General features: G+C 43.9%; 1 protein-coding gene across 1 annotated transcript in view; it reads right to left on the bottom strand.

Moving 5' to 3' along the window:
• The window catches only part of LOC134927292 (macrophage mannose receptor 1-like), a 340,668-nt gene that overhangs the window by 305,668 nt on the left and 22,269 nt on the right, over positions 1-12,731 (bottom strand). The window lies entirely within an intron of this gene.

Genomic DNA, 12,731 nt, shown 5'->3' with positions numbered 1-12,731 from the left:
AATATATATCGGTTGAGTCGCCCGCTAGACGCATACAAACTCTACCGTAAATCCGCATATCGTGCGCCCGCGGGTGCACGCGAAGGCGAGTATGCGCACGCACGGGAGAGCTCTTGCACGCGCAGCGGGAGCTCGCATGAGGTGCAAATATGGCAGTGTGCATAGTGATATTTTTCTGACTTTGACAGTCCACCCTTTGGCAGTCAACAATAACTGCCACTTCCTAAAACATTTCAAAACGAGAAAAATATATGTCAAGTGTAAATACCTTTCCATGATTGGGTAAGGGAGGAGAGGAGAAGGTAGGAAAAGGGTATGACCTAGTGAGATAGCAGAAGCATGTGTGTATGAATCCATGTTTGGGGGGTCATATATCATCGTGCCGTACGTGTTTTAAATCAAGCTTCGAGGTATTGCGAAGTATACATTCGAATTCCTTCTTATCCCGTGGTACGGGTCTGTGGATGGGCTGCCAAACTCTACCGAGCTCTTTTCGGCTGTGGTTGTAACAAAATGGGGAAGCACATTTTAGTTGATGATACATGAATGGGGGAATATGTGATTGCTGATATCTGTGCTGGTATTCCCTATCGACTATGTGTGTTATTACCTGAAGGTTGTAGAGGTGAAGATAAGACACAATTATGGTAAATGCAGTGGTATTCTATGTCAGGTTAATGAACATTTGTCGGTTGAAGTCTTGTTCGGTATCTGTTGAATGCAGTCTTCTTTGGGCTTTTGCCAATAGGTGTGAGCAAAAGCTTTGTCAATGTCCATAGACTTACAAAAGTGTTGGGCTAACGTAATTTTAAAATTTCTAGGGAAACTGGGGGTCTATGGCATAGTTCATCAAATATCTGTGTATAAGGTTGTCAAAACTTCTTCTTTAATCCATCAGTTGTCTGTATACAGGATCATCAAATTCCTCATCCAAGTGGGTCTTTTTACCTTGGAGAAAACGGAAAAACAGGTGAAAGAAACGGACCGTATAATCGCATTTTCATCACATCATTGTCTCTACCGTTGGGTCATAGATCAAATCCATTGGAATTACAATTTCCTCACTCCTTAGACTCATTACCCTGGTACTACGTTTGCACTTAATTAAAGCCTGACCGCATCTAAATATCAAGCCAATCGATATGACAACACCCAAGATACATAGAAGAAACTTCCCTACATCCATTATGACTCATTGAGCCCATTCTCCTAAACCAGAGAACCAATTTCGCGGGTTCAACCATGACACCCAACCAGTCAGCTCATTACCCACAGCAGCAAGGGTGAGATTGTGTCTCCTGCGAAATTCCCACTTTAATTGGAGAATGTCGTCCATCTTTTGGTCTATGACCTCGACCGGGTCCTCAGTACTATTCGTTATATATGTGCAGCATTTCACGCCGTACTGCGTTGCCAGTGTGACACAATATCCACCTGTCACTGCCGTGAGATAATTAAGAACCATTCTATGCTGAACCAGTTCTGTTTTATAAGCTTGAAGCTCTCTTCCAGTATACCTAAAAGTGTCGTCATACATTTCTGTGATATTGTCTAACAAATTTGCGAGCGCAGATATGTATTTATAATTCAACACTCCTCTGGCGGTGCGAGTGATGTCTAACGCAAGTAGAAACTGAATCCCGGTGGATTCATGGATCATGTCAGAGGCCGGATGCTCTGTTCTTTCTATCAGGTGCCGTTTAACTACGTGCTCGTAATGAGTATGAGTATAAGGAGCTTGGGCACCACGGTGTATATCTTTCATTTTGGCATGTGATACAGTCATTACCTCAGGCAGTACTTTTCCAATATAACACAATCCTTCAGAGTTTGGGGCAAGCCACTTATACGCCTTCCTCCCGCATATGAAATATGCATCATCGGGGAGAACATATGGGACGGAATAGGACATAACCATATTACACATCTTCCATGTGAAATCTCCTAACCCTAATTCTCCCATCTGTCTAGTACACGTATCAGTTTGTACGATATGTGCACAGTATCCTGGTGATACCTCTCCAACTCTCGTAATCCTACTTCCTAGGGTATACCTATATCGGAAAGATTTTCCTCTACTGGCTATGTGGCGTATAAGCTCTGTATCTGTCGGCATTCTATCTGCTCTATATGAAAAGGTCATGGTTTGGTTACTCCATGACACTTCCCAATTTCCCGGCTTTCGGGGATTGGAAATGTTAAAACATATTAGGGATCTATCCACATGATATTGGTGGAGCTTCAAACTAGGAGGACTGGAGATATTAAACCTCCTGTCCACCGGCCTCCCACCACTTAGCTCAAGTACCTCCCCTATCGTTAAAGGAAATGGTACTAAGCCTGATTTACTATGGCCTTGAGGTACTTGAGAGCATACCCAACAATCTGTCTGATTTAACACATTACCCACTAAGGAGTGATAGTCACTCAATGGATGCCGGTCCATGTGGATATTAAAACTGGATTGGCATTTCTTGATACACCCATCCTCAACTACATTGTCGCAGAGCCTACAGATACAGTTTTCTTCGGCTAACAATCCTTCACAATTCCTTCGATGGTCTATGTTATCGGATCGTTTTCTGATACTCGCCTTTGCTTGTTGATTATGTTGTTCTTGGGAAACTACGCCTCCATCTCTATCATCAGAACCCATTCCAGAACCTCTCTCGACCTCCATGGTACTCTCGCCGGAACAGACTGCTCTGGTCAACATCATGGTCAACAGGAAAATCCGGATCACAGTCTCTTGGGGCAAGTCCATCTTATAGGAGGAAACGAAGAAGAATGAGAAGGGGGAATCAATAATTTGAGGGAGAGGGGATGGGAAGTGGAGAAAAATAATAAAAGGGAACAGGGAATCGACAACTGCTTTTGATCTTGTGATTTTCAATGCTCAGGTGCCGCCTCAGTCCTCCTGGAACAGACACTCCAGTGATACAACTTCCTCTACCGTCTGCTCCTTATCACGGGACCTCTCTGGATCAGCAACCTTCTTACAATGGGACGAATGAACCCAAGTCTCTCTCTCGGCAACCTTCAATGCTGTAGTGCTAGTCAATAAGACTTGGTATGGTCCTTCCCATCTGTCAATAAGGCAACCTGAGCGTAGAAAATTCTGTATCATTACATAATCCCCAGGTTCAATGTCATGACAATTACTATCTGGTAAATCAGGAATCACCAACTTCAAATTATCATTTTGATTCCTTAGCTGTTTACTCATGTTAATCAAGTATTTTACAGTCACTTCATTGTTACACTTCAAATCATCCTGAGGGTTAATCATAACATGCGGTTGTCGACCAAACAAGATTTCAAAGGGAGACAGATTAAGAGGGGACCTGGGAGTGGTTCTGATGCTGTATAGTACAATGGGTAAAGCTTCTGGCCATGTCAATCCTGTTTCTGCCATGACTTTGCTCAGTTTATTTTTAATAGTGCTGTTCACTCTTTCCACCTTCGCACTCGCCTGTGGACGGTATGGAGTGTGCAGCTTGCTATCAATTCCCATCAACTTACACATTCCTTGAAAGACATCACCTGTAAAATGGGTACCCCTATCACTTTCAATTATTCTAGGGATACCATATCTACATACAAATTCCTGCACAATTTTCTTAGCAGTAAACATAGCGGTATTTGTGGCCGCCGGAAATGCTTCGACCCAATTTGAGAACACATCTATACAAACAAGTACATATTTCAAATTTCGACAAGGGGGTAATTGGATAAAGTCAATCTGTATTACCTGAAAAGGTCCGCCTGTAGGTGGGATATGAGATGGTTCTGTTGGTATTGCCTTTCCGATATTCTTTCTCAAACAGGTAAGGCATGACATTGCTCTCCTACCTGCATGGGATGAAAATCCTGGGGCGCACCAATATGCTCTTACCAACTTACACATTCCCTCCTTGCCCAGATGAGTCAGCCCGTGTGCTGCCTCAGCTAAACATGGAAGATATGCTCTGGGGGCCACTGGTTTACCTTGTCCATCCGTCCAGAGTCCTGAGGACTCCTGGCCATATCCATTTGCCTTCCAGACTGCCTTTTCCTGTGTGGAACACAAATTTTGCATTTCACACAGCTTCTGTGTGTTGATGGTATTAAATACCATCAGTTGTGTGGTGTCTGTCTGTCTGGGGGTACCAGCTGCTAACTTAGCAGCTTCATCTGCTCGGCTGTTACCAAGTGATACTGGGTCTTGGCTATATGTGTGTGCTTTACACTTGATAACAGCCACTCTGTCGGGTTCCTGTATCGCTGTTAGAAGCCTTTTGATGTGAGCTGCATGCGCTACCGGTGTACCAGCTGCTGTCATGAAATTTCTGAGGCGCCATAGGGCTCCGAAATCATGGACTACCCCGAAGGCGTATCTAGAATCGGTGTAGATATTGGCTGACTTGCCCTTAGCCAATTCACATGCTCTGGTTAGGGCGACCAGTTCAGCAACCTGGGCTGAGTGAGGTGGGCCTAGCGGTTTAGCTTCTATGGTGCCTTGGTCATCTACGACTGCGTATCCAGTACACAAGTCTCCCGAGTCTGACTGTCTGTGACAACTACCGTCAGTGTAGAAAGTAAAGTCTACATCTTCTAGTGGGTTGTCACTGATGTCAGGCCTTGCCGTGAAATTTTGGGTCAAATATTCCATACAATCATGTGTGTCATCCTTTGTATTAAATCCTCCTTCCCCACCACTCTCATCCTCCACCCTTTGTGCCTGTCCAGGCACACCTGGGAGATATGTTGCAGGATTTAATGCACTGCATCTCCTTATGGTGATGTTTACGGGGGCCATTAGTGCCAATTCCCATCTTGTAAACCGCGCTGATGAGACGTGCCTGGTTTGGGCAGAATTTAGCAAGGCTGACACTGCATGTGGTGTATGAATTGTGAGGTTGTGACCTAGCACTACATCTTCGCTTTTCGTTACTAGCAATGCTATCGCAGCAACGCTTCGCAAGCATGTGGGGAGGGATCGCGCTACCGTATCTAGCTGAGCGCTGTAGTATGCTACTGGCCTGCTGGCATCACCGTGCTTCTGGGTTAGGACGCCTGCCGCGCAACCAGCACTTTCTGTTCCGTACAGCTCAAAGGGTTTCCCATAGTCTGGCATACCTAATGCTGGCGCCTGCGTTAGGCACTGTTTAAGTCTCTCAAATGCCATCTCGGACTCGTCTGTATGCGAAATCCGATCAGGCTTGTTTGAGGAAACCATCTCCTGCAAAGGTAATGCTAGAATGGAAAATCCTGGGATCCAGTTACGGCAATACCCACACATTCCTAAAAATGTTCTGATCTGTTGCTGGGTTTGTGGCAGAGTCATGTCTCTAATTGCTTGAATTCTATCAGCGGTCAGGTGTCTCAGTCCTTGTGTTAGACAGTGTCCCAAATATTTTACTTTAGTTTGGCATAATTGTAACTTGTCTTTGGAAACCTTGTGTCCTGTGTCTGAAAGATGAAACAGGAGCTGTTTCGTATCCTTCAGGGATGCTTCCACTGAATCAGAACACAGTAGTAAATCATCCACGTACTGTATCAATACTGATCCACTCTCTGGTTGGAAAGACTGTAAACAATCATGCAAAGCCTGGGAAAATATACTTGGACTGTCTATGAAACCTTGTGGTAATCGAGTCCATGTGTATTGGACTCCTCTGTATGTAAATGCAAACAAATATTGGCTGTCAGGATGCAGGGGTACCGAAAAGAAAGCGGAGCAGAGGTCAATAACAGTGAAAAATTTTGCAGTGGGAGGGATTTGCATAAGGATGACAGCTGGATTTGGCACTACGGGGAACTGACTCTCAACTATTTTGTTAATCCCCCTTAGATCCTGCACTAGCCGGTAACCCCTCCCCCCACTCTTTTTCACAGGGAAGATGGGACTATTGGCAGTGCTGGACGTTCTTACCAGAATGCCCTGTTGTAGCAAGCGCTCTATTACGGGATACACTCCTAACTCTGGCTTCAGAGGGTACTGTGGGATTTTTGGAGCTATCCTACCATCTTTTACTTGTACAACTACCGGAGCTACGTTTGCCATTAATCCAGTGTCCTGTCCATCTTTAGTCCAAAGTGACTCTGGTATCTGGGATGTCATTTCTTCTACTTGGGATGGAGTCCTATTTGTCATAATGGTATGTGACATTAATTTTGATGGGGAGTCTAACATGTCTCGCACTTCCTGAGTGTGATTCTCAGGTATGTCCAAGAATACACCTTCAGGAGTACAATAAATGACGCACCCCATTTTACACAATAAGTCTCTTCCCAGGAGATTAGTCGGTGCCGATGCAGCCAGCAAAAAGGAATGCTTGGTATGTAACGGCCCTATTGTAATCTCGGCTGGTTTGCTAACAGGGTAGTGCTGGACTACTCCCGTTACTCCTATGGTTGGAACTGTCTTACCAGTGGTTCTCATGCCCACTGTCGAATTTATCACTGATTTGGCCGCCCCCGTATCTACAAGAAAGTTTAATGATTTACCAGCTACATTTATTGCAATTTCGGGTTCACTTCCAAGATTTGCAATCAATTTTACTGGCTGCAGATTACAGGTATGGCCACACCCCTATTGGGTATGGTGACCTCCCTGAATCCCGCTGGCAGCAACTACTTGTGAAGGGGTTAAATGGGAACTGCCAGAAGTTTGCCAGTCTCCTTTTGGGGAATATCTTTTTGTTTCCCCTGTATGTGGCTCATAACTCCGTCTCTGTGGACCCTGATCCCAATTTCGTGTGTCATGTCGTTGTCTAGGGGGTTGGTATGATCTTTGTGAATTTTTCGCTCTACAATCTCGTGCTATGTGTCCCTGTTTATGACAAAAATAACATGTTACCACATTTGACTTACCCACAGGGTTTGGTGATCTATACAAAGGCTGCTTTGTGGTCAGGGCCTGTATACTTACGGCCATTAACTTATCACCTTGTGACTCCCTGTGTCTGGTGATATTCCGGTCGTGATCAATAGCAGCCTCTCTCAAAGTAGCCACCGACAGACCTCGCCAACATGGTTGCGTGGTCTGTACCCTTGTCTTTAATGCTTCTTTTAAACCATCCATTAGCACAGATACTGCTACTTCTTGATGATTTGCATTGGTCCTAATGTCCTCTATGCCAGTGTATTTTGCCATTTCTAATAGTGCCCGGTGAAAATACTCAGCAGCTGTTTCTGACTCTTTTTGTTTAATGGAAAAAATTCTATTCCATTTGGCTACAGCTGGGAAATACTCCTTTAACTGTAAATTTATTCTTTTTACATTGTCTTTGTTGTACACATCTGTAAGGGGTACATCCTGATCCAATCCACAGTCAGCTAAAAATTGAGCTGAGTCGACATTGGAGGGTAAACATGCCCTCAGCAATATCTGCCAGTCTTTGTTATTTGGCTCTACAGTATTTCCTAGGTCTCTGATGTATTTTTGGCTAGCAACTAGATCTTTCCTAGGATCAGGGAATTCAGACACTATGGTTCTTAATTCCATTCTGGAAAATGGGCTATACATGGCAATGTTCCTAATGGGAGTGACTCCTGTAGTGTCCGTTTTCCCATTTGGAACAGCTATTACCCTAACGGGAGCAAGTTTAATAACCTCATTCTGATTAGATTCTACAGCCTGTGGTGAAATGGTTTCAGCATAGTGTAAGGTGCCGTACTTACCCGTTGATACGACCTCACCTGTCCCTCCGCTAGGAGCCTTTGTTACTAATCTTAAGGGTTGGGCCGTGCCTACTGTTGTCTCTGATATGGTGGCTGCTAGAGAGAGCGCCGATATTGTTGATGCTTCGTCTTCTTGATCACACTCCTGGGGAAAGTTCAAAACAGGGTACAACTTGCACGGGTTAATACTTGCATTGGTTAACTTATTAACATTATCCTTAACATTTATACAGTTGCTAAGTGCCTGTTTGTTACCCCCTGATGCGTCATTCTCCGCAACCAATTTCTCTCCTGATATGTATGGTGGCGGCGGGGCCGTGGCTATCAGTTTCCTGATAGGATTAGATCCCGCCGCCTGAGCCAATCCTCTCTGTATTTCACCCTCCTGTTGCCATAACTGCAAATAATCATAATGTTTGATTCGTCTCTTTGTTGATTTAATGAGACATATCCTTCTCCTTAGATTTTGTAACACTTCTGGGCTAAAGCTGCCTACTCTTGGGAACTTCTCCCCGTCATGTACCGTCATTCTCTCCCATTCATCACATAAAACTTCTGTGTGTGAGCCGTATTTTTCACACATTACGTACCTTGCCGACCCGATTGGTCGGTTCACTAAATCAACCCGAACCGAGGTTGATCGCCCCCTTCCTGAACAACTGGCCCCCATAATTTGCAGGTGTTGCTTGCTCTACCTCTGACCTTTATATCAGGGTCTTCAGCGAACCCTTACAAAACCCCCAAATATTCAAGGATAGGTTGACGGTGGTGGTTTACCGAGTACCCCACTTACTCGCCCACGCCGACCAATACGACCTTCACACTGATATAGTGCTGGCGTACTCGACCCAGGGCCCCTATGAACCTTTGTTTACTGGAACATGTGAGTGTGATCCGCAGAGCATTAACCCTTTCCAGTAACTGTGGGGTTGTTGGATAATTCCTGAGTGACCAGCGAACTTCCCTTTTAAAAATAAAAAATTACACAAATCACGTTAGAATGTACAAATAGCGTTTATGACCCTTTTTTTTTTTACACAAATAGTACTAGGTCAAGTTACTAACTAATGCACACAATTACGTGCGGTACAATCGTTCAGTACATAAGCAACTAATCTTATGTACGGAGCGACCAGTGGAATCGACATTCAGCAGCTGCGAATTCCTTCAGCCTGAGCTTTATGGCCTATATGGGTTCCGCCCCAACCCTTCTTGGTGTTGGGCTACTTGACTCTATAGCGGACTTCCTTGTCTGCTGTACCTGGACCTCCTGGTCTGTTATGCGACCTCCTGGTCTGACCTCCTGGTCTGCTTACAATATGACCTCCTGGTCTGCTACACTCTAATGCTCTTTATATGTTTAACAAGGGATGCCTCCCTAGCCACCATGTATGTCACTTACACGTATGTACTTCACGAGAACTCGATGATTTCTGTGGTTCAATCCCCAAAATTGTAAAAACTTATATAATTGCAAACACTCACCACATGTACACTTTTGTTTCTATTTCTATTTCTGCGCAGAAATTTCTTTCCTTTAGACCAGATGTGTTGTAAATTGGAGAAGGATCTATTAGCTTAAATTTCGGACACTGAAATAGACTTGCGCTATTTATCGCGCTGCCACCTCTTCGCCTGCTAAAATAACACTTATCGTGTGATGAGTTACGTGGGCGTACCCAGACACTCCGTTGCGTAATATACGCTGCGTGCGTCGGCCTTTGAGTTGCGTGCGCGAGTCTCAGCCTTTTGTTAGAGACACGTGTACGCAATGCAGATATCCACCGTAACACAACTAACACGTTTATCAATGTAGATGATCCTTGATCATCTACCGAGCACCACACCAATCTCTCCTTGTATCTTTAGGTGGAGCTGCGTGCGTGCTTTGCAATTTATCCCTTAATGTATTACTTTTACACTTTAACTATGAAATAGCGACAAATCTCTCTTAGCACGTTTATCAATTATAAAATGGCAAACAGGAGAGTGATATATGAAAATACACGAATAAAAAGAAATGCAGATATGCGTGTGTGCGTACGCAAGATAGAAATAAACAGTTTTAAAAGACACTAACGTGTTGTTCTTACCTCCGGTTCCGGATTCCCTCAGCACCCTTTACTAAGCGAAGCAGACGCTTATCCAGACAGCACTGCGAGGAATATGATCTCCCGCCCTTTGCTGATGGATAATGTCTGCTGGAATTACCTAGCAGAGATATGTGAAGGACGGACGAGCCGCCAATTGATAAAGCTAAATATTTATCTTACTTAAAACCCTTTAAGAGGTCTAAGAACAATGTACGCTATTAACGTATGGAATACCGTAAGGGTACGCACGTTGCGTAACAATCGCTTATCCGTAGTCGAGACGCTCAAGCGCCACGTTCGCTCACGGCCAAGGGATCACAGGCAGGCACGCTATTGGCTGCCGACTAACGTAATGATTCGCTATAGCGTAGCGGACGCTCGGGACCACGAGGAGATCACCAGCGGCGCAGATGCTCACAATGTTAAACCTTTATAACTATACCATAAAACAGTGTATTATGCAGTAAACCTTGGTGTAGTGATAAGATGAGAATGCAACACTTAGTAAGCGGGTTTACACTAAAGCTGTTTGAGCGATAGAGCCGCTCCTATTACCCACTGAAATATAATGAACACACAATACCGGTCTAAGGGTCTAACGCCTTTTAAGGAAATGAATGAACGTTCAAAAGAATAATACAATACAAGTCATACACTACCAATATAACATAGACTACCTAACCAGATGACTACACATGAAATACAATATCAGTACAATAACTATATAAGAGAAACGAGAGAGAAAGAGAAGAGAGAGAGAGAGATATGGCTCAGAATAACAAGAAAGGCAATATGATTGCGGAGAAAAACTTACGCACAAAGGGGAACGATCGCATGCGCCTTTGGATATCCAGCTCCCGATTATCAGCAATGAGAACCGTTGAAGAGTGAGAGCTGGATAAGATCGGCTTGTCTATTTATGCCCCACACACAATACAATTCAATGGTCCCTACAATCTCATTGTTCATTGGACACAGGAATTCGTCTTCGCACTAAAACAAAAGGTCATAGGTTGATTCATACAGGTGGGCTGTGTCTACTTCCAACTGCTCAGGTGGGTGGGAAACTAGGTTTCCCGCCGCATGGATAAGTAAGTGCAAATAATAGTAAATGGACATAAACTTCTTATGTCCATAACTATTCGCACGAGCGATTAATCTGCTCCAAACTAACACCGGAATATTGCTAATTAAATACTCTTCCGATGGATACTAAACACCACTGTATAATCCTTGTCTGACCCCTTGTATCAGACAAAGAGGGATCTCTCTGTCCATGAACATGCTACATTAACTAAACTTTCAGAATCTATCAAAGGGACCATGATCTACAAAATACATTATATGGTTAAAATATATATCGGTTGAGTCGCCCGCTAGACGCATACAAACTCTACCGTAAATCCGTATATCGTGCGCCCGCGGGTGCACGCGAAGGCGAGTATGCGCACGCACGGGAGAGCTCTTGCACGCGCAGCGGGAGCTCGCATGAGGTGCAAATATGGCAGTGTGCATAGTGATATTTTTCTGACTTTGACAATATATACACAATACAGTCACACACATAAAGCCACACCATTCTGCAGGAGATTCCCTGAAACAGTAGCAATCTCCCTGACTCCCTGAATAGACCAACAATCTCCCTGATTGCACATTACCCCCATTATCAAACTGGTAAAAAAAAAAATCAGAGATACAGGTATATACATTTAAATGGGATCATCACTGCCATTTCCCTACACTGATTATAAGGCACAATGATCCCTATGGCTACATGCATTTTAAATAAGGTTTCTCGTGGCCCCTTACAGTATATGTAACCTCTTGTAAAACACAATCCATAATCAAATCCTGTAAAATATCAGTGTCTTTTCTTCACCAAGTAGATCTTACTAACTTTGGGGCTCATTTACATTTGGCTGTAAGTCATTTTCATGACACGCCCCTCAGATGTAGCAGTACACGTCCGCGCTGATAGGTGTTACTTTCACAATCTCCCTGAAATGCTTTTTCAAAAGTAGGCAAGTATGAGCCACACATACATAAAATCACACACGTATACACATACATACTGTCTCACACAGTCATACTGTGCATATATACACATACAGTCACACTCATGCAAACAAACACACCTATACACACACATACATACAGTAATAAACACACTATATATATATATATATATATATATATATATATATATATAATGTATCATACCTCCCAACATGTTGAGCCTGCAAAGATGGACACTTCTTCCGTGGCAAAGCCACGCCTGCCCAAAAAGGGATGTGGCTTCAATAAAGGGAGCGTGGCTTCGTGGGCATGCCCCCACTCTGTCTCTCGTGAATAGACACTGTGCGCAGGAGCCGAGCAGCGAGTGCAGGATCCTCCCAACTACCCCCCACCACCACCGCTGGACACTGTGGCCTGTCCTGCGAATATTGGGACAGTTGGGAGGTATGATATACATACATAGTCACACACCTAAACATATACAGTCACATACATGCATACATACAGTCACATATACAGTATACACATACAGTGCAGTAAATAGTCACGCACAATGTACGTACGTACGTACGTACGTACGTACGTACGTATATATATATATATATATATATATATATATATATACACACACACATACACACACATATACACACACACACACACGCACAGTAGTACAGTAGTTACACAGACCGACATACGTACAGTGTCCCTTGCCTGAGTTACTCTCACCATATAGGCTGGCTACTGGATAGTCAGGTCTCCTCCCAGGGGTGTCAGCAGAACTTTGTGGGTCCCATAGCAATATTTTGAAGGAGCCTTGTCCCAATGCTAGAGAGACACCTATCCGCAGACGTTGTTAATTTTATGCCCCATAGTAGTGCCCTAGTTCACATTGTGTCACATTACAGGGCTGTCAATACAAATCATGTATCATACAGTGTACCCAGTTCATACTAT

Source organism: Pseudophryne corroboree, chromosome 5 (genome assembly GCF_028390025.1).
Source record: "Pseudophryne corroboree isolate aPseCor3 chromosome 5, aPseCor3.hap2, whole genome shotgun sequence".
NCBI classification, from domain to species: Eukaryota; Metazoa; Chordata; class Amphibia; order Anura; family Myobatrachidae; genus Pseudophryne; species Pseudophryne corroboree.
The sequence above is the reverse complement of the archived record's forward strand: the minus strand, read 5'-3'. Positions and strand labels throughout refer to the sequence as shown.